This window comes from Cynara cardunculus, assembly GCF_001531365.2.
Source record: "Cynara cardunculus var. scolymus isolate 2C chromosome LG 4, CcrdV1, whole genome shotgun sequence".
Taxonomy (NCBI): domain Eukaryota; kingdom Viridiplantae; phylum Streptophyta; class Magnoliopsida; order Asterales; family Asteraceae; genus Cynara; species Cynara cardunculus.
This window is the reverse complement of record NC_037531.1, coordinates 646,790-652,086: the sequence shown is the minus strand read 5'-3', so window position 1 is coordinate 652,086 and position 5,297 is coordinate 646,790. Positions and strand designations below refer to the sequence as shown.

The window sequence follows — 5,297 nt, the reverse complement described above, 5'->3', positions numbered from 1 at the left end:
ATTAGACAGTTGATCCACAACACCGCATCGGTGACCTTCTGTCTTCACATCGGCTAGTCTTCGATTTTGCCAATGGCTTTAAGTATGTACCAAGACACCAACTTACAAAGAACCAATAACTACTAAGTGTTGCTAAGGTAGAGGAACAGATCAGTGGGTCATCACCAAATCAATAGGTGACCCAACAATAACAATCAGGTATCATAGATTACTAAAAAAACTTACATAGTTAATGTAATACAGATGTTCTCTTTCACCTCTGGCTTCAATTAGACTCGTGTTTTCATTCCAATAAGAGTCTGTCTTATTTATACTTAGGGGGAGATTGTTAGATCCCATTTTGTAAAAGTATAAGTAAGAGTCTGTCTTATTTACAGATCCCGTGTTGTATTCCAAGGAAGATCAAGTCTTAAGCGTCAAAAATGTTAAGTGCTTGATGTAGAGCTTCACTCCAGACACAGAGCATCTGCATAGTACATATAAAGCTTCATTAGACTCATTTTTATTCCTATAAGAGTCTGTCTTATTTACACTCAGGGGTAGATTGTTAGACCCCATCTTGTAAAAGTGTAAGTAAGAAGTCTCTTATTGTAGTATTTAGGACTTAGTCTTTTGAACCGGGCTGGACCAAGAGCTCTCATGCAGAAGACATCAAGCGACAAAGCTCTTACTCAAGAGTTAAGTGTCTCATATACAGAGCCCGTGTTGTATTCCAAGGAAGATCAAGGCTTAAGTGCCAAAAAGGTTAAGTGCTTGATGCAGAGCTTCACTCCAGACACAAAGCTTCTGCATAGTACATGCAGAGCCGCTTAGTCTCCTTATTTTGCAAGAATTAAATGAAAGCAATATGCATTTTATAAAGAATCTATAATAACAAGAGTAAATATTAAAAGCTTATAAAATAAAATTTATAACAAAATGTAGAAGAAATTAGGTAAAGGTAAGTAATTAAAATATTAATAGAATAACAACCATGTATTATAGATTACTAAACACTTCTTTATATACAACATTCGTTGTTCTACTGCCAATAATACCATGATCATCCATAATTAATACTTTCAAATCTTGCTTGCTTTTAACTATAGATAAAGCAACATAAAACTAACCATGGGTAAAGTCCGGTTGTCTTAGAAATAAACCAACTTTTGATAATGATTGTCCTTGGCTTTTATTTATGGTCATGACAAAACATACAACAATTGGAAATTGTCTCCTTCGAAATTTGAATGGAATCATTTTGTCTGTAGGTGTCAAAGACATTATTGGAATGAATGTCCGGCTTCCAATATTGCTTCCAGATATAATTTGTGCTTCTATCACCTGATTTCCCAATGATAACACCCGTAGTCTAGTTCCATTACATAATCCAGATTTTTGATCAATATTTCTCAGTAACATGACAGGAACACCCATTTTTAGTAAAATCTTATGTTTTGGAATCCCTGATAATTTAAGACCATTTAAGACATCAAGAGAGTACAAAGTTTTATCAAACTGATCGTGAAGTTGCTCTGATTCACATCGCGTATCTGAACTTAAGTACTCCTTTTCATCTCCTAGGAACAATGATAGCAAACAATCATTTATTTCTTGAACGACTTCATGTTTCGGTGCAAGTATTTCCCTTTCTTGAAAATAAGATGAATTGTTGATGTTTTCAATAATCGAGGGATAGACAAATTGTATTAATGCAGATATGAGATCAACTGAATCGGTAATGAGAAGATCATGAGGTATCTCAATAACTGCATCACCATCATTATCATCTCCAACTTTGCCTTCTCTTAAGTCCAAAATCCAGTTTGCAAAAGCCCTTGTTTGTTCAATTTCAGAATATTCACTGTTTGCAGTTAGCCTCATATTCTTAGTTAACCTTAGGACTTTGTATTTTCCCAAATGTAAGATGAGCTTAACGACGCATTTACAATGTCTTGTCTACTTGCGTTGGGAATAACCGACATAATTTGTCTGAAATCTCCTCCAAAAACAATTACCTTGCCACCAAAAAGCATTTGTGAGTCACTAATGCATCGACTATTGAAAATATCGTTCATGCTTCTATCCAATGCTTCAAATGCATGCTTATAAACCATTGGTGCCTCATCCCATATTATCAAAGTAGTCTTTTTTTATTAACTTCACAACATCACTGTCTGGCTTTATGTGACAAAGAGAATCTTCATTGATAATGAGAGGGATTTACATGTGAGAGTGTGCCGTCCTGCCGCCGGTAAGAAGTAAAGAAGCAACACCACTGGAAGCGACGTTTAAAACAATTTATCCTTTAGATCTTATTGATGCAGCCAATGTCTTCATTGATAAAGAAGCAATCCTTTAGACTGTTTGAAATCAACATGGTTGCAAATAAGAAACGTAGATAAAAATCAGAAGCGGTTAAATTTGCTTCTTCAATGGCATCAATATATTCCTTATCATCATCTAAAAGTCCAAGAGCATATATGCATCTCTAAAAGTAATAAATATATTTCCATTTACTGTACGAATTGAGAAGCCTTTTTTCCTTCGATCTCAACGTCGCTCTTCCAATTTCCACACAAACTTTGTAGGGAATTCAACGTAAGTGAGTTCTCGTGCTTCTTGATAAATTTGATTACAATTCATCCAAGCTAAGAACATTGAGGACGCCACAGATGGTCTGTTTAGAACATTTTCAATATCATCTTCAGCACCAAATACCACTTGTTGTTGTACCGAAAGATCGAAAGGAAGTCCTAAAACAGAAGGAGTCCTGTAATGAACATCGTACCCAAAAATACGCCATGAAGCTTCACATGCAAAAAGGTATCTACAATCATAATATTCCTTTATCTCATCCACAACATTAACAGTGACCTCATCATTACTGTTTTCTACAATAGCAACAGTAGCTCTATCTGGACATTTGTTGATATATTTGAACAAATATTTGAGTGAAGAAGCCTGATTGCACCACTCAACATTAATGTGTGCTTGATATCTTTTCAACAGATGTTTGTTATATGGAACAACATTTCTGTTGTCTAGTTTAACACCTGATTTCTCAATAAAACGTCCATCATCTCGTCTGCGATATAAAGGATAACCATTAACATCAATGAAAGTGTGTTCTAAAAAATTTCTTCGGGTACTTTTTTGAACACTTTCTATCAATCATGCAGGGACAATTAATGTTCTCTTTGCCACACAGTCCATGGATCATTAACTCTTTTACAAGTGAGTACAAATTTGGATATTTGTTTTTGTCTGGGATCTCAGCTGAGATAATAGGATAAATTTGTTCAATAGTAGGTAGCTTGAAATCAGAGTGCATAAAGAGACAGATATGACTGTGAGTCAACCCACGCTTTTGAAATTCAATTGTATAAACAACTACAAAAAAGTGACAATTTAAATTAATAAAGATATAACTGAAGTATGAAGAAATTTGTTGACACTGTTATCATAAATTGAACATATCTGCTTGAAGTTTGCCGAATAATTCATTGTCTTTCAATTCTTTAATAAGTGCATCAAGCTTGATTTTAAACAAACGACAAAGAATGTCAGGCCTGTCTTTTGGATTTAGTCCGGTGTCTTTAACAAATCTTCTAATTTCTGGCCATTTAGGATTACATGTCATGGTTAAGAATAAGTCTGGATATCCATACCATTTACAAAGGGACATTGCATCCAAATAATTTTGCATCATATACCGAGCACCACCGGTAAAAGAAGAAAGTAATATAACACGTTGTCCAATGTCAACTCTTGTACATTGTGTAAATTATCATAAGTCTCGCACCTTAGGACTTTCTACTCCTTACGTATGCAATCTCTCACTTTCAATCATTGTGTAACCATCAACAATAAATTGTTGGAGAAGCCTCCTTGCATTGAGAATTAATGAAAACATATTTACCCTATCTTGAAGTTTGAAGGCGAAGAACTCCCTCATTATTACAGTTGCTCTTTTACTTTTGCTTGAAGATGTTATCTCTCTATGGGGAATGTCAACTTTGTAACCATCTTCTCCGTATGGAAACAACAATGGATATTGAAGAGGAAGGTAAGAAGGATGTAATTCACTTATTTGTTGTAGATAACCTGTTTGATGTTTTACAATGATATCTCTCTTCTCAATTGTACCACCATCATCTCCAACAATTAAAGCTCCAACCTATGAAGCAGTTGGAAGGTTATTGTTCTTCCATCATTTTCTCTTCTTCCAATAAGCCGTAAGTTTAGTTTGACATCAGGGTAGCATTGGAAACAATCTCTTGCCATTATAGAAGACTTCACTAAAACATTTTGGGCATCTAGTATGTTCTTTAAATATTGAATAATCTCAATATCAAGGGAATCAAAATTTGATGTACACCCTTCTTTTTGTTCACTATTTACATCTTAAAAAAATATAAAATGAAAGTGACCATTAATATAACCATACTATGGAATTCAAACAAATTTATTAAGAAGTATAAGGATAAGGATGAATATATACTGAAAAGAACTATGTCTATTTGAAACTTCATTCTTCGTATCATATATGTACAATTGAGAGAATTTTGGTTTGGATCCATATGATGGTAGAAGACTGCCCATTCTATGGTAATTTTGACCGTTAAGCCTGTATATGTATGGAGCATTACCACTATTAATTGATGAATCAATTTTCCCACCTATTGAGGTAAATGAGAACATTGAATTATAACGACGAATGTTCTTCATGAAGTATTTGCTTTTTGAGTCTTGACAACGGAAAGGATTTACGTATGCTGTAGCCATTGCTTTCTCTTTGGGAAGCTGAACTTTGCCGTAAAGACAATAAAGGGAATAACTTGTTTTCATCCCACATCTTTTCCGTCTAAGACCTTCATCTCTCCATAATTTTACGTGACAACATTCACAAATAACCGTTTCATCACCGTGATCTAAGTACTCTGTTTAATAATATGTTTTTGAAATATTATAATAAATTTGATAGCAATAACTACTTTTTACTGTTAAATAATTGATTAATCAAAGGTTACCTTCAGATATTCCTGCAATTCTGTTTGTAGCTTCTTTTGGATCATCCAATTCTTCATCTAACGTAATGTCAATTGTGGGTATATCAGATACATTTACAGTCTTCTTTCGTAATCTATGTTGTCCTGCTGATAACCTCACCATGGAAGAAGTTCGCTCTATTATCGATGAAGTAATTGATGGAATGGCATTAGAACGCAAGGAATAGTATCTATTTACAGGAAGACTACCTGTTTGAAATATAAAAATTTACGTAATTTGAAACATGTGTTAGAATAGAAATTGTA

General features: G+C 34.1%; 1 pseudogene; it reads right to left on the bottom strand.

The window, feature by feature from the left end:
* Positions 1-978: 978 nt before the first annotated feature.
* On the bottom strand, positions 979-1,863 carry LOC112511349 (annotated as a pseudogene).
* Between the last annotated feature and the right edge of the window lie 3,434 nt (positions 1,864-5,297).